This window comes from Lutra lutra, chromosome 14 (genome assembly GCF_902655055.1).
Source record: "Lutra lutra chromosome 14, mLutLut1.2, whole genome shotgun sequence".
Taxonomy (NCBI): Eukaryota; Metazoa; Chordata; class Mammalia; order Carnivora; family Mustelidae; genus Lutra; species Lutra lutra.
This window is the reverse complement of record NC_062291.1, coordinates 32,065,849-32,087,397: the sequence shown is the minus strand read 5'-3', so window position 1 is coordinate 32,087,397 and position 21,549 is coordinate 32,065,849. Positions and strand designations below refer to the sequence as shown.

Below are 21,549 nucleotides of genomic sequence, written 5' to 3'. Positions count from 1 at the left end.
ATTAGCCATGTCTGCAGCAGATGTATCTCCAACTCAGGACAGTGATTAAAAGCCTCCTTTACCCCCCCCCTCCTTTTTAAGACTTTATTTGAGAAAGAGAGAGCACAAGCAGGGGGAGTAGCAGAGGGAGAGGGAGAAACAGGCTCCCAACTGCACAGGGAAGCCTGACGAGGGGCTCTATCCCAGGACCCTAAGATCATGACCTGAGCAGAAGGTAGATGCTAAACTGACTGAGACAGCTAGGCGCCCCTGCCTTCCCCATTCTACATAGACCTTCGAAAGCCAAAACTGCCAGTGGTCCAGACTGGGGTAGAATCTGGCTGGAAGAGAAGGTCACTGCACCCCACAGCTTCAGGGTGGGCTGCTGGAATTGCACACTGGGTCTGCTCTGGGCCAGAGAGAGACCAGAAACATGGAGTGGTTCTATGTCACCAGAGAACTGAGAGGAAGGGGGGCCCATTTTCCTGGGGGACAATCAGTCTCAGGACATACCATCTGACTCTGGACAGGAAGCGGACAGACCTTCTCTGTTTTGTACAGATGCCCCCAAAATATTTCAGAGGGCATTCAGGCCTAGATCTTGCCCAAACAGTCCTAAAACAGACAGTTCAAGAATTTTTAAAAAGAATTCATCCTGGGGCACCTGGGTGGCTCAGATGGTTAAGTGTCTGCCTTCGGCTCAGGTCATGATCCTAGGCTCCTGAGATCAAGTCCCACATCAGTCTCCCTGCTCAGGACCTGCTTCTCCCTCTCCTTCTGCTATTCCCCTTGGTTATGCTCTCTCACTCTCTCGGCCAAATAAATAAATAAAATCTTAAAAAAAAAAAAAAAAGAATTTTTCCTGGCAGCCAAGAGGTGGAGTGAGCCCTGTCCTCCAGCATTGTGTGAATGAGTCTCTCATGATGGGATGCTTTATTTTTCTCAAAGTGCTCCCATGACCACTCTCCAAGCTAGAAGGAATCACAGAATGTTAATCTTGAAAGGATCCTTGGAGATCCGCAAAAACTGAGGCCCAGAGAGGGAAAATGACTTATTCGAGGTCACACCCAGAGCTGGGCAGAGGTGGGCCGAATCCTGGCTGGGGCTCCCAAGCTTCCTTCATGTCTGAGACCAGGCGATGGTGCTGCAGGGGTCAGGTCTCTCTGGGAAGATAAGAAGGGCTGGGAGCTGTGACAACAATGGTGGTGGTGGGGGGCAGGCTGCAGCTAGAGAAAGCCTTGGGGTCAGGCCCCGGCCCCACTCAAGCGTTTAATCCCCGAGGTAGTGGCCGGTGGTTGTCCCCTCTGCCCCAGATCCTGCCCATGCCGCCGACAAATGATTTCTCATTCATTGATTTATTTTCAAACATTTTTGGGGTTTGTTTTCCATCCTTTGTGTTTATAAAGAGAGCTATATAAACAATCTCAGAGAGAGGCCACCAGCTCTGACCAGCTGCTTGGGTTAAGGGCTGAAGTCAATATTTTTGGGAAATGGGTCTTCCTCCCCGCCCCCTCCTCCCCTATCTGGACCAGAGGCTCTGAGTTTTCAGTGGAGCACTGTGCCAAGACAGGGAGAACGGAGCAGGCAAGAGTGCTGGGCTGTACACACACTGGCTGCACTGGCCCCAGAGTCACCCAGTACCCCCATTTTGCTGATGGGGAAACTCTTAGGCCCCAAATCACATGATTGGTCAGTAATTTGGCAGAGTCTGATTCAAACCCAAGCAGTTGAGAGTTTAAATTCTTACCCCTCTGCTAACAGGGCCTCTGCAAAGGGAGGCAGGCAACAGGAAGGAAGAAGGTAGAAGGTGAGGGGAGTTGGATGGAGAGAGCAGGGTTGCGACTCCTTTCCAAGGAGGGGCTGCAGGGTGGAAGCGTACCGCCATCCATGTTCCTGGGAAGCACTGTGTGTATGTATACAAAGCGTCACACACACACACACACACACACATACACACACACAGAGAGAGAACACACAATGGCCTCAGAAGTATTTGTATACCATCACACACAGATTCAGACCCCATCGGAACAGCAGCAGGGGAAGCCCCACCAGGCTACAGCCCCCAGACCTAGTCTTCAGCGGGAGACTTGAAGCAGCTCCTAGATACTGGCCCGGGCTCCCTAACTTCCTCCCAGCTCCCCTGGGTCTGGGCAGGAAGCAGGACTCACATTATCATGGCCAGAAAGTGTCTCACTTGCCCTTTACCTTGGCAGTTCCTCCCTTTTCCTTCTTATGCAACTGGCCACATGCAGGTGAGGAAACTAAAGCCAGACAGGGGAAGTGACTTCCCCGAGACCATACGGTGGGGCTTCCTTTAGTCTATATTACAACACTTCACTAGCTTGAGAGCCTCCCTGGCCTTGGTGAGAAGGTTAACAGAGACTCCCTGCAACTGGGGGTGAGCCAGGCCTGGGGAATGTTGGCTGAGTGAGGAAGTGAATGGATGGGTGAGTGGGTGGAGGGATGGGTGGGTGATGGGTGGGTGGATGGATGGCTGGATGGGTAGGTGGGTGGATGGGTATGTGGCTGGATAGATGGACGGGTAGGTGAATGTGTGAATGGATGGCTGAGTGGGTGAACGGATGGGTGGGTGATGGGTGGATGTGTAAGTGGATGTGTGGATGGGTGGGTGGATGGATGGATGGATGGGTGGATGGGTAGGTAGGTGGATGGGTATGTGGATGGATGGATGGATGGGTGGGTGGCTAGGTGGGTGGGTAGCTGGGTGGATGGTTAAATGAAGTGAATGTGGAGTGAATGAAGGAAGGGAGAAAGGAGTGAAGGAACGATGAATAACACATTCAGATCCTCCAGGGCTTGAAGTTCATTCACGGGGAAATAGCAGACACAAGAGCATACTCTGCCCTCATGGACTATATTTTCATGGGAAAATTTGATAATTTTTTTTAATGTAAAAAAGGAAAAAGGGCCCACTGAAGAGTCACACTCCATAGCAACCTTGCTGCCCAAGAGCCAGGCTTTTGGGAAGACTTCCAGGTAGTCACCCCTGCCGCCATGATGTTGACTTGAGGTGGAGGGAGGGCTCTGCTTTCCATTTGGCATCTGACCCAGGGGTAGGCTCACCTGTAGCACGGCTGAGAGAAGGCTCATTTAGACAAGATTTGACTATAGGGTTGAAGGTACTAATAAGGAAATAAATCCAGAGGCTGGCATGGACCTTCATTAGGGTTTCCAAGTTCTTGGCATTCCTGTCCATTTTTTCCTGTTCTGCTATCAACATCATTAGTTGATCCCTGAGCACAGAATTTTTCTCTGAACTGTGATCCAGGCAGCCTCTTGCAGTCAGTGGATGCTGACGTGTAAAATAATGCCTATTTGCCATCCCTTGGCCGTGGCAATGTTGTTGACATGGCTTCAGCTCAGGAAGTCCTTGGAGAGGCCTCCCTGCCTGCTCTTCCTCTTGCTCAGCATGGGGACTAATATGAGAACCAGACACCAGGCGGGGCTTGGCCAGAAGATGAGGAACTGTTAGAGCTGGAGTGCCCAAGCCTGACAGCTGGTTCTAAACCCCGAACCCCAGCTCCCACAATCCAGTGCCCAAGGTCATCCATGAGTAGTGGGGCCGAGAGAGGAAGCCAAGCCCCGCCCTCCTACTCCAGTCCTTCCCAGGGCTCTACTCTGCCCTTCTAGCTCTGGGTTTTAGGGAGAGAGAAGAGTTCTGTTCATCTGTCTTGGGCCTCCTCACCTTCATTCGCTGGGGAGCCCTTTAGCCTGCCTCCTCGGTTCTGAAACCTGGTGTCTCTTCACAAAGAGATCTTGCAGCAGAAGGGGTTACGAGATGTGCAAAGCCCTCCGGTGTTTCCCCAGGAGGGCGGTACTCAAACACTCAGGGGGAGAGCGGCGATTTTTTCAAGTGCCCAGCCCCACTTGTCTTGCTCCTTCAAGACCTGAGTAAAGCATACTTCCATCAAAGCTGAGGTCTCTAAAAATGATTCTGGGTCGGGGGGGCCTGGAAGAGCTGGCAGGGGCACAGTTACTAGAGCCTGGACAGAGCTGGATTGGGGAATAGTGGCACTGATTCACAAAATGGGGGTCTGAGGGCCTGTGTATTTGGGAAGTGGGCTGGTGGCTTGTCGATGCTGTGAATGGGGGGTTAGGGGCCACGTGGGTGGGTCAAAGTTGTGGCAGAGGTGGCTGGGTGCTGAGCGGGCTGGCCAGCAATCAGGGCGTGGAAGTGAACAGACCTGGGAAAGGGTAGGTGGATGCAGCTGGAGCTGACCTGCGTAGGGTGGTGGCTTGGTGTGGGCAAGGCGGATACCCCAGGCTGCAAGGGAGTAGGGGAAGTGCTGGGAGTCTGGAAGGGGACGGGGAACACGTGTTCAGAGGGCTGGCGGGTATCAGCTGGATGGTGGCAGGTAAGAGTGGGCTGGTCAGGTGGGTGGGTGGCTAGGCCACCTGTTGGGAGGGGGTTGAGTACACAGACTGGGATTGGGCCTGGGAAGGCAGTTTTAGGCTGAAGATCTGGACTCTTCACTCCATGATCTCCTTGGCATTTGATATGTGGCAGCTACTGGGTCAAATGCCAGGCTCCCCTGCTGCCTCCTTCAACTGCAGACCAGCTTCCAGCCCCATGGACTCCCCACCTGCCAATTAACCCACTCTGGTGCCGAGGGAGTGGCCCCGGGGCGGGACGGTGGCTATTCAGGGCAGTGGTCAAGGCCCAAGCTACTTGAGCCAGACCAGTGTGACCTCTGGATGCTTTCCAGAAACCTCTGGCAAGGGTTCTCCCCTCTCATATTGCACTGGCTCAGCTGTTTGGGGAGGACGCAGTGTCGGGGAGGACTCAGAGGGCTGCTTTCCGCAGGGAGAGGCTATAATCAGGACTCCCGCAGAGGAACGACGGGGCTGAGGGCATGGGAAGAGAGGTGCCAGGGTGGGGGCTGAGGCCAAGGCAGCCGTAGGGGAGACCCACAGACCTAAAAAGATCTACTCCAGGGGCGCCTGGGTGGCTCAATGGGTTAAGCCTCTGCCTTCAGCTCAGGTCATGATCTCAGGATCCTGGGATCGAGCCCCGTGTCGGGCTTTCTGCTCAGTGGGGAGCCTGCTTCCCTTCCTCTCTCTCTGCCTGCCTCTCTGCCTACTTGTGATCTCTGTCTGTCAAATAAATAAATAAATAAAATCTTCAAAAAAAAAATCTATTCCTGTAGCTCCTTTGCAAGAGGTCACATGTGAATATGGACAAACATGGGCTTTTGTACCACCCAGGAAGAAAGAGCCAAATCAGAGGACAAGTTAGGATGGAACAGGATGACAGAGGGCCTCCTCAGCCCCCCAAGAGTGCAGAGGCCATTTGCATAAGTGCTGGAGAACAGGGGCTGTGTGGCCAGCCTGCTAGCTTTGTGACCCAGAGCAAGGCACTCAGCATCTCTGTTCCTTGTTTATTTCATCAGTAAAATGGGGATAATATGACAATACCTACCTCATGGGCTGTGAGGTTTCAATGAATGAACATGTCAGAGGTGCTGAACAGAGCGTCCAGCCAATGGCAAGGAGTACATGAATTCACTATTATTGTTATTTTATTGGTAATATTATGAAGGCAGACTTGCCAGCCACTTCTCATTGCCTGGCTGCCTACCTGGGCTTGTCTCTAGAGTCTCTGGTCTGTTCCTTAAAGGGAAGACCCAGGGACAGCCAAGGGCAGCTCTGTTGGTATCCAGTCACACTATTGCTGAGTTTTGCAAGGCAATGGAGGTACATTCATTAATTTGGATATTCCTCATCTATATCAGGACTCACCCCCCCAAGTCTAGTCCCCCCCCCAAAAATCAAGCCTCACTGCCTAATGGAGGAGCACCTTTCTGGTTTAGGGAAGACTAAGGAAGAGAGGAGGCTCCTGCCAGGCCCCTGACCCCAGGCATGCCAGGGGACAGGTGCGGAGACCACTGGCCACTGTGGACTGACTGCAGGGGAGATGACAGGCCGGTGGGTGTCCTCATCGCCAGGCCCCCTCACCCCACGAAGGCCTGGGCATCAGCTGTCCTGCCAGGAGTGGCTCCTGTGGAAGGGGCTGGCCACCGGGGAGGAAGTCCAGGGTGTGCCAGCCTCCCTGAGGTCCAGGTCAGGGGCCAAGGCCAGCTCTCAGGCCACAGTTGCTCCGTTGGCTCACCCCCCAGGAACTGTCAAGTGCACAGTCATCCCAGCTCGGGGCCAGGTGCTCACTCTGGAGTCCCACTCGACTTCCAGCCACTTCCTGCTTCTGGTCTCCGCGACTTTCTGCCCCCAGCTGGGTCTCAGACACAGGACAGACCCGGGGTCCTAACAAGGTGACTTTGGAGCTTCTCCAAGGCTTGGGAACAGGGGCGCATGTGGGGCAGGGGAAGCTGGTGGGGGGTGGCAGTGGGCAACATTGCCCCCTCCCTGTAAGGGCCTATGGGACCCTGGACAAGAGAAGTGACCTCTTGGTGCCTTCTTGCCCTTAGCCCTAAAGTTATGGATGAATTTCTTTCACGGGGAGGGTTGGGAGGAGATGTTAGTGATGTCTGAGAAAACTGAAACTGGATTTTAAAAGGAGCTGATTACCAGAGCCATAAAAACACAGCTTCCTTTCCCTCCCCTGCCGTGCACACTCAGGCCCCCACCTCCGTGCTAGTGCACGTGCACCCTGGCTCGGCACAGGGGGCCCACTCTGTGGCCTGGCCTGAGGAGCTGAATCAGAACTAAATTTGGGCCCTGAAGTTGGCCTGCTCTCAGCAGAGGCAGGTTTCAAAAGCGTCTCACGGGTATACTCCTGCCTGCCTTTCAGGGGACCCATGGAGGACCCGCGTTGGCCCCCAAGCTCTGAACAGTTCATGCCCTCTGTGCCTGGCACGCTGTGCCGGCCCTCACAGGGCGGGAACATTCTGCAGGCCTTGGCCTCCCTGGACAGAAGGCCCTCATGGAGCTACCGTTTTTCACTCCAAGAGTCCTGCCCGGACTTTCCAGAAAGGGCCAAATGGACCGGTGAAGTGAGGAGCAGAACAGCACCCCAGGGGGCCCTGCGAGGATGGGGGAGGATGTGGGAGGCGGTGACCCGGCTGATCCTGGCTGCTCTGTAGCTGTGGCTGAACAGTGGGCTGTCCCCAGTCACCTGCAGCCAGGACTGGAACCCCTGTCCCCTCCCAGCCAGGTGAGGCCTGGCTGCAGCCAAAGCATCCAGGTCAAGAGAGGCAGAACCAGGGGATCCCTTGAGCTGCCTCAGGCCAATGAGTCACTATACAGGGGAGGTATGGGGCCCAGGGAGGGAAAGAGGCTTCTCCAGATCGCCCTGCAGGTTATGGGAGAGCCAGGCTCCCCGACAAACTCCCTGGTGACCCCTCCCTTTGTAGCCCACCACCACCAGCACCACCCAGTGCTTTCTCTACTACGGCACCCAGCTTGGGTTTGACTGGTGAGCTGGTCACTGAAGGGGATTGAAGGTGGTGTCCCTGGAAGCCAGGTCCCAGTCCCCAGAGCACAACACCCAGACGATCCTGTCCCCTTCCTTCCAGAACAGATGATAGCCCCATGGCCCAGTATGCTGGGGAGGACAGAGCCTAGACGCTGCGACTCTGTGGCAGTTCAAGTCCAGGACAGCAGCCCAAGAGGTGACATGCACACTGGTCTGCTGACTCCCTTGGCTGGGGCAGCCAAGTCTTCCCAAGATGAAGGTCAAGGAGTGCCAAAGAGGGATGGAGGCTTCCCTTCCTCCCAGCACTGCCAGGCAGACAAACAATTTTAAAGTCAAACACCACAGGTCCAAGCTCTTTTATCCCTTTGCTGCTCTGTATAGTCCCGGCCAGGGAACCAAGGTGGGTTGGGGGGGAGGCCCCAGCCTTGGCCAAGAAAGCCCTGTGGACAGCCTCTCAGGAGGCCCTTCCAGAGGCGGGGAAATTGCCAGCACTTGCATTTGATGTAGCTCTATTAACCTGTCTGAGCACAGGCTTAGCACTGACCTCATTCAGCCCTGGACAGCCCAGAACCTTCTTACCCAAGGGCAGCTGAGGTGGGATGGGGAAGTGCAGGGATCCCATGGGGAGTTGCTGGGAGGGATCCTCAGTCCCTTCTGACATCGATCCCCTCCTCCAAGAAATGGCCCCAGGAGGACTGAGGAACTCCAATGCACAGGAAGAGACAGAACTCAGAGTCTGGTGGTAACTTTCTCCCAAACACCTTCTGTGCCTTAACAGAACTACTTTTTCTTGACAGTCCCCTGGCTGAAAGACTACAGGTTCTGGAAATGATTCATTATGGGCCCAGGAGACTGCTGCCTCCCCGCACCTTAATACACCATGTACCTCCAACTCACCAAATTCCTACCCCCCCCCCCAACACCAAGCCTTTGCTCGTGCTGCTCTCCTGATGCAAGACTCCATCCTCTTCACCTGAGTGTCCCTGAAGCATGAGAGCAGTGGAGAGACAGGCCAGGATGGGTCCTGTGCTCCCACGTGAGGCGGGAGAGATGCGGAAGAAGCAGCAAAGGAGAAGTGAAGGAAGAGAACCAGGAGAGCAGGTCCCAGGAGCCAGGGAAGCAAGTCACAGGCTAACCGGCAGGTCAGTGGCAGAGCACGGACTTGAGCCCAGAACCCCGTGTTTGAGTCCAGCACCCTGTTCTCTCTGTCCACCACCCCAGGCCCAAAGATGATGTCCTTGGAGGGCCTCAGGAACATGTGAGGGATGTGGAATGTCTCTGGGCCCATCGTCTCTGAGCCATAATCCAGGGTCAAACCCCGGGGCCTCCCCACCTTGGCTATGAGGCTGTCCTGCTCAACCGTTTGATGGGACCCCTCCCTCCTCTGAACCGTCACCTGTCCCAAGTTCTCTGTCCCTCTCTTCCACAGCCCAGGGCCCCCACCACACTTTCTCTTCAAGAAGCAGCCTCTCGGGGCACTTGGGTGGCTCAGTGGGTTAAGCCTCTGCCTTCAGCTCGGGTCATGATCTCAGGGTCCTGGGATCGAGCCCTGCATCAGGCTCTCTGCTCAGTGGGGAGGCTGCTTCCCCCTCTCTCTCTGCCTGCCTCTCTGCCTACTTGTGATCTCTCTCTCTAACAAATTTAAAAAAAAAAAAAATCTTTAAAAAAAAAAAAAAAAAGAAGCAGCCTCTCTCTGCCCAGGAAGCCCCAGGACACTTGGCATCCCCTCCCCCAGCCACCCACCAGTGGAGGGGGGTGGGGGTAGTGCCTGGCTTGACTTCCTACCATTTCCACCCCCCACCCCCTCCAAGTTCCAACCACGAGGAAAAGGGCCACCTCCCAGATTCCCATCTTCACAATGAAAATTCTCTCATATGCAAATTATATTGGGGGAAGAAGTGTCCCAGGGCATGCTGGGACTGGTCCTGAGAAACAGCTTGGGGTGCTCTTGGGCCAGAAAAGGGGATAAGCCCAGCAAGATCACCGGCTCACTGGGTGAGCCTGGGCCACAGTGAGCCTGGGCCACAGTGAGCCTGGGCCAGTGACGTGACCTCCCTGTGTAGCTGCCCAGAGGAGGGGACAGTAAGTGTGCTCCGCCCACAGCATCACTGTCAGAGCTAAATGAGGCAGAGCTCATTTGGAGAGTGCTCGTGATAATTCAGCTAGTATTATGTTTATGCCCCCTGGCTGCTGCCCCTGGGGTCTGGTTCCTATTCAGAAAAGGCCACATCTGCCCCACTTAGCACACCACATGGGGGTGGAGGGGTTGTGGGGAAACACTGCCGTCCTGGGGCTGCACCCCTACCCCCAGCTTGGGCCAAATTACCCTGACTCTGCACCAGATACAACCTCTCCTCTCCAACATAAGCATCAACCTCTACCCAGGTGTCTGCTCCCGCTGACACCCAGCCCCGAGCTCTGCGAACATCTGGGTAGTGTGTCTTGGCTCTGTGCGAAGTGCAGATGTCTGGGCAGCGTGCGGACTCTGCTTTCCGGCCTGCCCCAGGAGTGGGGTGGGGGCCCGGCCTGTTGTGGTGAACATGTGGGATTGTGGCAAAGCCCAGCCCCTGCCATCCCTGAGCTGAGCCTCCGCCCCGGAGGCCGGGGGTGCATGGTGGGAGAAGTGGGTTGGAGAGAGCCTTCTTCTCCAGGGCACTGCCTGCCACGGGCAGAGCCTGGTACTGCCATCCCTGCAGAACAGGAGGGCCAGCGGACCCCCTTGCCCAGAGGAAAGCCAGGAGGGGCACTCAGGGGCAGGAGGTAGGGGAAAAGAGGCAGGGACTGGCCTCAGGAGACCTGGCTTCTGGCCCTGGCTCTCCTGTGCCATTGCTGTGTGACCTTGGACAAGTCACTCTCCGTCTCTTGGCCTCCGCTCGGCATTTGAACAGCGACAGGCTGAGTTAGACCAGTGGTGATTAAATCCAGCCGGCCTCAGAACACCCAGAAAGCCTATGAGAGGTCAGCCCTCCTACCTGGGTCACCTCTCCCTGAGATTTAGTTTCACTAGGTCTAGGGTGGGAACAGGGCTTGGGAATTTTTAATTTTAAGGTGTGATTCCAGGTATGGGAGCCACTGGCCCAGATGGTGTGTAAGAACCTGTTGACCTTCTGGTGGCCTCTGTGTGATGTCCCTTGGACGCGGTTCTCACAGTCACTCCGGAAGGCTGACATCAGCTTGCTCTGGCCCAGATAAGCACAGTCGCGCTAACAGGTCAGAAAGAGCCTGCAGGACGTGCCTGTGTGAGCGGAGGTCGGAGTGGGGCTGCGTGTGTGACAGTCAAGGGTAGGTAGTTCTCTGCATGTGTGGGGAGTGTGATCATATCTGTCTAGGAGTGTGTGCCTGGGTGTGTGTGTCATTAGATATGTGCACGTGTGTCTCTGAGAATATACGGCATTACACTGAGCTTGTATATATGTGTGTGTGTGTCCATTCAGCACCCGTTTTTCTCCTGTCACCTCTGTGAGGCTGCTGGGGGAGGGACAGAGGCTGAAATGGCCCAGGAAGTTCCTCTTGCCCCCCCAACTCCACCTTCCAGGTAATGGAGGGGACACTTATGCCTGTGGGGAGTGGCAGGGCTGGGCTCTGGCCCGGATACACAGCAGGGAGGGGATGGGGAGAGGTCTGGGCTGGGTCAGATGAGGGACAGGTCAGAAAGCCAGGCCCCGGCTACTCAGCACACCCCCACTGAGGTCTTGACCAACCTGGAGCCTTGGGGACTCCAGGCAATAGGTCACAGAGATCCTCCCTCCTACGCGACTTCTAGAACTTGTTGTGGAAGGCCTTGAGCCTGGGCAGAAGTCCCAAGGACCCTTTGATCCTGCCGATTTTCCTCCAGCCCGCTCTGAGGGTCTAGGAGGTTGAGAGACTTGGGCAGAGGGTATGGGACCATATTCACTGTCCAGGTTGCTGTCCCTAGCTTGCCCTCTTCACCCTGCCCTGGAGCCTACATATTCTTTCTTTTCCTCAAAATGAGCCCGTCTCCTCCAGCTGCACACGCACGCACATACACACGCACTTTCACAGGAGGGGGACCAAGCCCAGGATCTCCTGGCTTCAGACCCCACGTCAGCGCCTGGCTGGTGAGACCTTCGGCCGCCTTCTGCCAGGGCCAGCACGAAGCCCCCACCTGACAAGGCACCGATGCTCTGAGTCTGGAGGCTGGCTCTTAGCTCCTGGCACAGCCTTGGCCTTGCTGGGGGACCCTGGGTGAGAACAGAGCCACGTTCAGAAGTAGGCAGACCGCAGCCTCCTTCGGGGAGATTAAGCGATAGGAAAAACGATTAGGATCTTACCGAGTACTTCCTGTGTGCCAAGCACACTTTACACAGAATGACTCATCTGACCTTCACTAGGACCCTGGGATAGATATTATTATGATCTGATCTTATAGAAGGCCACCGAGGCCAGAGATACTGTAACAGCTTGTCCAAGGTCACAAAGGGATTGAGTGTTGGAAACGACACACAGCCGCAATGTGCGTCCTTAACTGCCGAGTCGCAGGTCGCTCAACAGCAGCTTTTCCACTCAGGGTCACTAATGATGTGCCAGGTGCTGTGCTGAGTACTTTCCATCCATTCACTGATTTTGTGGGGTCCTGCTCTTTTAAGGACCAAAGCTGGAGGAAGAGGAAGCAGGAGGGGGCATGACACATGGTTTGGGAAGAGAGCCAGGGAGAGCTGAGGACGGTAGCTCAAGCTATGGCAGCAACAGGCGAACTTTGTTTTAAAGGGCTGGACAGTAACTATTGTAGTGATCTTGGTCACAATTGCTAGACTTCGCCATTGCACAGCCAAAGCAGCCAGAGACAACTTGCTGGAGAATGGTCGTGGCTTTGAGCCAAGAAGATGGGATTTATGGAAAAGGAAATTTGAATATCATAACATTTTCATGTGTCACAGAATATTCTTGTTTTGGTGTTTTTCCCTTTTAATTTGTGGGCTGTTACAAAAACAGGAGAGCTGGATTTGGTCTGAGGGCTGTCATTTGCCAGCTCCCAGAAGGGCTCAGCTCCCACCAGGCCTCGCCTCTGGGCTGGCTCTTGCAATTCTCCAGCTGTCCCAGGCTGCTGTGCCCTGGCAACATGCTGACCCCGAGTTCTGAAGGAGAATTAGACAGGAGCTCGTCCTGACCCAGAGCTGGGATCCAGATCTAAGCCAAGAACTCCCCTCGGGGTCTAAGTATTCAGTTCCACCATTGCCTGCCTGAGGCACATTGAGCAAGTTTCTTAACCTCTCAATTCTCTGGGATTCCCTTCAGGTGCAAAGGAGAGAAATTCAACTCAATTGCTTAGGCTAGTAAGGAGATTTCTTGCCTCCCGTATGGAAATGTCCAGGAGTAGATCTCACAGCTTCAGGTACAGTTAGATCCAGGTGCTTTGATGACATGGTCTGGAGTCTCCCTCTTTCCACCTCTTCGCTCTGTGTTTCCAAGTTAGCTTCAAACTCCATTATGGTCTTTCCAAGAGGTGGCAGATGCTGATAGGCGGCTATCAGCAGCTGATGACTCGCTTTCTAACCGTTTGGCAACCTCAGTTGACAACAAACTCCACTTCCCCAAGCACTTAGCAAGTTTCCAGAAGATACTTGCAGGCTCTTGTTGGCCGGGTTTGGGTCATGGAACCCCTGCTGAATTGATCACAATGTCCAGGGAAAATGGAATGTCTGGTTCACCTCTGGATCTCTGGGGCAGCGTCAGCCCCCACTGGATCAGAACATGCTGGGAGTAGAGGAGGGGTGGCTCCCCAAAGGAAAACCGGAAGGAGGGCAAGTAGAGGCTGTAGGCAAAAACAGCGGCTGCCTGCCATAAAATCAGACGGTCTACAAACTCTTCTATAAAAGGGGGTAATGACTGTACCTCACAACCAGTTGGCAACCCTGAGCCACCGTAAAAAGGAAAGAGGGAAATTCGGTGCATCTGGTGGGTGTCTCATTCGGGGGACCTCTTATATTCACACCACAACCTCCTGTTACAGAAAAGTCCCACACAATATAAGATGGCACAGCCGCTATAGAAAACAATATGGAGTTTCCTCAAGAAGTTGAAAATAGAACTGCTGTATGATCCAGCAATTCCACTTCTGAGTACATACCCCAAAGAAACGAGAGCAGAGACTCGGACAGATATCTGTACACCCATCTTCAGAGCAGCACTAATCACAACGGCCAAAAGGCAGAAGCAACTCAAGTGCCCATCGATGAACAAATAAATAGACAAAGAAAACGTGCTGTAGTCAGACAGTGGACTACCATGCAGCCTCGAAAAGAAAGACTTTCTGACACATGCAACAACATGGCTAAGCCTTGAGGACGTCATGCCAACGGAAATTAAGCCAGTCACAAAAAGGACTCATATTGTGTGTTTTCACGTAGATGCGGTACCAGGAATAATCAGATGCAGAGAGACAGGAAGGAGAAGGGTGGTCGTCAGGGGCCAGGAAGATGGGGAACTGGAATCACTGGGTCATGGTATGGGGTTCTGGTTTGCAATGACGAGAAGTTCTCGGGGATGGTTGCACACCAGCGTGATTGTACTTAATACCACTGGGCCACACACCTAAAAATGGTGAACATGGTAAATATCGTGTATGTTTTTCCGTAATGTTTTTTTTTAATTTGAAGAATGTCTTATAGAGGTGAATTCTTAATTCAAGGATAATTAACTCAAAACTCCTTTCAGGAGCAATGGAAAGTCAGGGGTGAAGGTGTCATTGGGGCAAATTCCTCCCTGAAGCCCTCAAACCATGCCGGGTCAAGACTTGTGGGTGGGAACCCTGTTTTTCTGGGCCAGTGGGTGGTCAAGAGGCTGCGGTCTGGTGTTGCGACCCTGGCTGAACGCTCCTTCCCTCAACACAGTCACAGGACAAAAGCAGTCGCTTCTAGCACTGCCACATGCCCCACCTGAGAGTGGGTGTCCTGCCTCCTGCACCCTCACACACCAAGACTCCAAGGGCCTCTTGCCTGAGAGGACAACAGAGGTTCAGGGCATGCGCCTGGGGTTGCACACAATCACTTGGTGGCAGAGCCGAGCTTGGACACTGTGGACATCATGCCGGCTGCCAGGAGTGTTGGGGGTTGGGCAGCCATCCAGTCTGGAATGACACAGTACTTACATGGAGGGTGAGGAGGAACCAGCCAAAAACCTGTTTGTACTTTCTCCCCACGTGGTGGCTTGTTCTGGGCCCAGTGGTTCCATAGGACCTTTCTAGGGACGGTCCACAGAACTGAGCAAATGGCCACGTTCTCTGAGACGCTGAGGCCAGCTTGGAAATATGTCGCCTAGGCGTTGCATTCCTTCCACCCTGCTCTACTTCTGTCCTGTCACTCTTGCTTCCTGGGCATTGCACGCACCATTAAAGCACTAGCACACGAGATTTGCTCCAGGTTCTGTTTTCTGGGGGAACTCAAGCTGAAAAATGTTGACTTTGGTAAATCCAACACAACACTCAGCAAAAATAAGTGCTGAAGAAGGGTGGATGGACAGATGGATGGACGGGTGGATGGATGGATGGATGGACAGATGGATGGATGGATGGAAACCTTCACAATAGACAGAGTGAGGAAATGCCTCTTAGAGATGCAAACGTAGATACCTACATATCCAAGCTAAAAACACTGGTGCAGAAAACCAGGGCAGCCACGTCCCACTTACGTACCCCCCCCACCCCGTTCCCCTCCCCTATACCAGAAACACACCCTCGGATACTCCCCCTGACCTGCGTACAGCTCTGCCTCTTCCAGGTCAAGTTTCTTATGTGTGAACCAAGAGTTGGGAAAGAGGTCTCTGACACATGGATGAAAACTCGCCAGCGGCTAGATAATCCTCTTGAAAAATGAGATCAGGGTGAACACACATGCTCTTGCATACCAAATGCCGCTCCAGGCTCCATGGGTATAAACTCACAGGAGCCTCCCAGCACCATGTGAGGTGGGTACTATTACTCCTTGCTTCTTATAACAAATGATGTAACCGAGACCCCGAGTGGTCAAGTACCTTTCCCCCAAGTCACCCAGCCGGTAAGAGCCTGAGATGGGGTTTGAACTCCAGCCCTCTGCCTCCAGCTGCTGTGCTCCTACACACGTTCCTATAGAGAGTGCAGACAACACTATCCTTGTTCACCAGCCTGACCTAGTGGTTCTGGTTTTCCCATCATCCCAGGCAGGGCAGCCATTGAGAAAGCGAGGCAGACACGACTGACCTCTCTTCCAGGTGCCCCTTGCACAGCCTTGTGACAGCTGGCTTCAAGGGGAGACTTGCCCCAAACATCCTCCCACAGCAAGACCTGAAAGAGTCCCTCTTCTCTGCTTGGGTCTGTCAGAGGAGGAAGGAGGAAAGGGCAGCTTTAGTCTGAATGAAGATATATGAGTCTCCATTTGCAGACTTCTCCATTCTCCAGATGGAGGGCCACTGGGGATCCCATCTCAGAGGAAGGGGAAGTGGAATGGTGGTGTAGAGAAAAAGCAAGTAGTGATGAAAAGAGGCTAAGAGTGTGAGGTGGCCTCACTCCTTTTCTGCCAAGCCAGTGTGAAGAGACCCATGTCCATGTGGCTGGCTGCTGGTCGTTCAGGTGACCTCTCAGATGTCATCTCCCTGGAGAAGACTTCCCTCATGATGGTCTAAAGCTGTTCCCTCACACCAACTTGCCCAGGACCCTCTGTCATTGTCTACACTGTACCCAACCTTCTAGGACTGTCTTGCCTATTTGTCTGCCTGTTTATTCTCTGTTTCCCTGAACTAAAACTCACTCTCCATGAGAACAAGGACCTCAGTCTCGGCTGTACCCCAGCACCTACTGCGGTGCCTCACCCACTATAAGTGTTTAATAAATATTTGTTAAATGAATGACTGGAATGTCAACAAGTGCTTGTTTAATTAAGGCTCAGGAAAAAGAAACCAACAGTGGAACATCCTTCCCAATTTATGGAATAATAAAAAGGGGGATCAGATAAGTGTATTTTGTTTGCCATTCCTAGTTCATCTGGTTGAGGCTATATATTTTTTTCTTCTTCACATAAACTCAGGAGACAGGATTCTAGGAACTTAGGTGGATCATAAACAGGCTAGATTATACAGCTGAACAGGCTGTGCACTGTACAACTCTGGGGAGTGCCATCCAGCGGGGTCCTGGGGAAGATTAGCCCTGATACCTGTATGGGAAGGAGAAGATGATAGGGAGTGAGAGAAAAAGATGATTTGTTCGTGAAGAAAAGGATCGGAACGGAACCTAGGCAAGCATCCAGGTTAACTGCTCTTTTTCTCATTTTACAAATAAGGGAAATGAGCCCCTGAAAAGTGAGATAACTCTATAAAGCAGAGAAGGCGCAAAGCCAGCCAGAGCGCCACAAAGTGCCAATGACATCACTACCATCATGTCTCTTACTATATATTTCATCAACCTGTAGGGAGTAAAGGAGACCTTTCACTCCTTGGAGAGACAGTAGTGCTCCGCTCCAAAGCTGAAGTTGAGAACTTAAAGTCACAGGCAGCATACAGATCTCCAACAGAATAAGTCACAAGCAGTCAGACACCATGTCTGTCTAGTCCACTGCCACAGCCCCCGCCTGGGCCCAAGCTCAAGGCCAGTATACACGATCAAATGATACCATCACCCTCTACTGAAAACTAACTACCTTCCAGGTGCTGTTTCAAGGACGTTACACCTACTAACTTACTGAATCCTCTTAACCCTCTTATGAGGCAGGTTTTATGACCATCCTCATTTTACAAATGGGGAAATTAAGGTACCGAGGAATTAAGTAATTCACACATGGCCCACAGCAAGTAATGAGTAAACAAGTGAACAAACGAGCCTGTTATATCATCGAGTCTTCCTGAAATATCCCACCCGGGACCTCAGAGAGCACAGAGTCTGCCCTTGAGGCAGCAAGAGTTTCTTCTCCCTGCAGGAATCAGCATGTGCAATGGTCCCGGGTAGGGGGAGTCTTGAGAGTGTCCAAAGATGAGATGGGATTGGAAGGGCTTGGTGGGGCCAAGGACGTAGCAGACCTGTGGAGGAAGTGTTTTTTGTTGGTCATTCAGAGGTGCTAAGTGGAAGGTGGCAGAGGCCCATATACACACTCACACACACATAGTGTCTCCAGCTGACAGGAAGAGGAAATGCCTTGCATTTTCCAGCCGCTTGTCCCCAGGCCAAACCTAAATGCCAGCCCTAAAATAAAAATACAGCCTGGAAGCAGAGCTATGCTAACAGCTCCCTCTTGTCTCTGTCACCCTTCTCCCCTCATCCCCTCAGGTTTATTTTTGAATGAGGACACTTCATGAAAGTAACTTGATGCTGGAGAAACCTGAGCCCTTCTCTTTCATGTCTCCTTCCATTCAGGTTTCTGGAGGGGGAAGAGAAGGAAGGAGAAAAGCATGACTGCTTTTGGTTTAGGGGGAAAACAAAGAGCACACAACAGGCCCTTTCTGTGTGATTCGGTGACCTGGTTGGCACTGAGGATTTGTCAAGCTGACCAACCACGCCAAGCATAGCAAAAGAATTGGAGTCAAATATACCACCTCTGCCCTGAAGAAGCACTTGAAGTAGCCATGATGCACAGCCATAACACAGGAAAGAAGGGCACACTGCCCAGGGCTAACTTCAGGGCCCTCAAATCAGTCCTAAAAGGCCACCCCTTTGAATTTGTCTAGAACTTACCAGGGCAAATAAAAACCAAGGATAAATACCTTCTTACTATGTGTGACTGGAAACAAGGAAAGGAAATCCATTCTTACTATTCTTATTTAACATTGCATTGGGGTCAAAGCCAATGTGATAAGGCAAGAAAAATTAATAAAAAGCATCTCAGTCAAACAGAAGAAGCAAAACTTTATTTGCAGGTAACATGATCAACTACACAGAAAAACCTATAGCACCTACAAAAATTTACTAGAATAAGTGATTTAGAAAATTGTAGAATGCAAGATCAATATTCAAAAATTACTTGTATTTCTATGTGCTAGCAATGAGTAATCAGAAATTGGAATTTAAAAATACTGCCACTTAAGGAGCATGAAAAAATATGAAATTCTAAAGGATAAATCTGATAAAAGATGTGTAAGACATGCACACTGAAAACTATGAAGCACTGGTGAGAGAAATTAAGCAAAAGAACCAAATAAATGGGGAGATATGTTAATGGATTAGAAGATTCAATATTATAAGAACGCCAAATTATGTATAGATTCCTGCCAAATTAATGTATAGATTCAATGGAATCCCAGTAAAAATGCCAGCAGGCTTCTGGGAGAAATTGCCAAACAGACTCTAAAATTTTAATGGAAATGCAAAAGATTTAGAACAGTCAAAATAACTTTGAAAAATAACAAAACTGAAAACCTTAATTTGTCTGATTTTATGACTAATTAGAAGACTATAGTAATCAAGACAGTATGGCATTGGCATAAAGATCAAGGAAAATGATGGCCCAAAAGTAGGTGTATATATATATATATATATATAGTCACAGTCAATAGATTTTTGACAGAGGGGCCAGGCCATTGGTAAAGGATAATCTTTTCAACACATAGTCCTGGAGCAATCAGATGTCCATATACAAAAAAAAAAAAAAAAAAAAAAAGGACTCTGATTTGTAATTTGCACCATTTACACCATTTACAAAAATTAACTGAAAGGATCATTAAGCTAAAGGTAGAAGGTAAACTTATCAAACTTCGAGAAAAAAAAACACAGGAGGAATCCTAATGACTTTAGGTTTCTCAAAGACTTCATAAATAGGATACAAAAAGCACAAGCTATAAAAGGAAAAGGAAATAAATTGAGCTTCATCAAAATTGTAAATGTTTGCTTTTCAAAAGATGTGGTTATGAAAATAAAAAGGCAAGTCACACTCTAGGAAAACCATTTTCAACACATCTATCCAACAAAGGCCTGGTATCTAGACTGTACAAAGAACTCTTCCAATTCACTAAGAAGACAACACACAACCCAATTTTTTAAATGGGCAAAAGATTTGAACAGACACTTCATGGATGATTTGGATAACAAAGCAGCACATAAATAAATGTTCGATGTCACTAGTCATTAGGGAAATGCAAAAAAAAAAAAAAGAAAGAAAGAAGGAAAAAGCAGAAGGAAATATCACTACTCACCCAGTCCCATGGCTAAAAATGACTTCAAAAGACTAACCTCACCAAGTGTTGTACGAGATGTGGAGCAACTGGAATGTTCATCCATTGCCAATAGGAATGCAAAATGGTGCGACGATTTTAGAAAACAGTTTGGCAGTTTCTTTTCACTGCTGGGTATCTACCCAAGAGAGGGCAAAGCATAAGTCCACACAGGTATGTATTCATGAATGTTCATAGCAGCTTTATTCATAATAGCCAAGAATCGGGAACAATTCAAATGTCTAGCAACAGCAGAATGGATGTACAAATTGTGGCATACCCACACAATGGAGTGCCACTCAGCAATAAAAAGTAATAAACTATTGATACACTCAACAGCATGCGTGAATATCAAAATAATCTGGTTGAGTGAAAGAAACCGGACCCCCTTCCAGAAAAAGTACATACTGTATGGTTCTACTAATAGAATATTCTAGAAATGAATCTGTAGGATCAGAAAGCAGATCCATTTTCAGGGCAGTGGCTGTGTTCATTGTCTTAAGTGTGGTGATCATTTGACAGAGTATACAAATGTCAAATTTACCAAGCTGGACACTATAAATATATAGTGTGTAGCTTATTGCCTGTCAGTTATAGCCCAATAAAGCTATGATTTAAAAAGGTGCTTTTTGGGGGGAAAAAAAAAAGCTAAGGATGGGCTTAGGTAAGGATTCCTAGCTTTTTTTTTTTTTTTTTGGTTATGGCCCTCTGAGAATTGGATGAAAGCCCCAAATGACAATCTAGTTTTAAAAAGAAAGAAAGAAAGCCCCAGAAAGCCCCACATGCAGAAATCCACATAGGATTCCAGGTGAGTGTGTGGGTTTCTAGAATACCCATGAAGCCCATCCTCAGGCTTCAGTTTCCACGTCCCTGGTCTACAGCAGCATCAATTACTCTCTCCAAACATAATGCCTGAGGGGCGCCTTCCCCCCAGTATTGCCCACCTTGGCCTGGTCTCAAGCATGCGCGAGTGACAAAGCCAAGGGCGATTACAACAAGGCGTTAAACCCAGAGACAGAGCCAAAGCCCTGGACCCTCTATGGACCACACCCATGAGGCATCGCGCATGGATGCCTTGCCTCTCAGCCCCAAGAAGAGCAAAGACTCAGAGCAGCCATCCTTGGTGGGCTGGAGGAAACCAGGGCTGCCTCTGTTTCCAGCATTTTCTGCCCCTGCCTGTGTCTCCCAGACACTGACCTCCATCACCATGGGCAGACACATGGCCAGAGGCTGTAATGAGATGGACTTGGCCACTGGTGCTTACCTGGCTCCTGAGCCTCAACCCTGGACACCGCTGACCCCAAACTCCGCAAGAATGACCCCAGACCCTAGCCACAAGCTGACCCCTGGGCCTAGCCCGGGGCCCCAGACAGAATGCTAACTCCCATCACAGTTGGTCCTGACACTGACCTCTCCCTGGCCCCACAGGGGAGTCTAGACAAGGAATCATGGGACCTCAGGGCTGAGCCCTCTTGGGGACACACAGCAAAAGTCATGTTTTCAGTTCCGTTGCCTCTAAACATGAGCCACTACATGTGGCCCAGTGACGTGAGAAGGAAAAGGTGGAGGGGCAGGAAAGGCCTCAGTGCCATCTGGCTCTATGAGAAGTATTTCCCGTCCTGGAATAGGGAGACGGAGAAGAGACACAGAACAGCCGGCCCTGCTTTGACCTTGCCAGATTTCAGGGGGTGAGAGGAAGTGGTCTCAGGGCCGCGCTTCACCCTGGGAGTCCCTGGGGAAAAGTGGTTCAAATGTCCAGCAGAGGGCGCTGCATGCCTGCTGAGTGGGCACTACTGCCTGTTTCCTGGGTGCAGGGGTGGGGGTGAGGGGCCTTCGTGGGCCCTGGCCCCACTAGGCAGCTGCAGGAGTAGGGAGCTTGTGGCACCCGTCTCCTTGGGCTCCCCTCCCCGCAGCCAGGCCTTCCCAAGTCCTGCTCTGCCCGCGCCAGGGGTGGGTAGTGTTGGTAGGTTCAAAATCCTGTTTGGGCTGGGCTGTTGGGGGCAAGGGGCAGGGGATGCCCTTCCTTGATGCCCTCCAAGTGCTCTGACACT

General features: G+C 51.4%; 1 long non-coding RNA gene across 2 annotated transcripts; it reads left to right on the top strand.

Moving 5' to 3' along the window:
- Positions 1-6,171: 6,171 nt before the first annotated feature.
- On the top strand, positions 6,172-14,740 carry LOC125084244 (uncharacterized). 2 transcript variants are annotated; one of them, XR_007122561.1, is made up of 4 exons: positions 6,172-6,269; positions 8,170-8,514; positions 10,433-10,654; positions 13,344-14,740. It is a non-coding gene; the product is annotated as an uncharacterized LOC125084244 (long non-coding RNA). The 2 variants fall into 2 exon arrangements; XR_007122560.1 differs by having other exon boundaries at positions 10,433-14,740.
- The last annotated feature ends 6,809 nt before the right edge of the window (positions 14,741-21,549 follow it).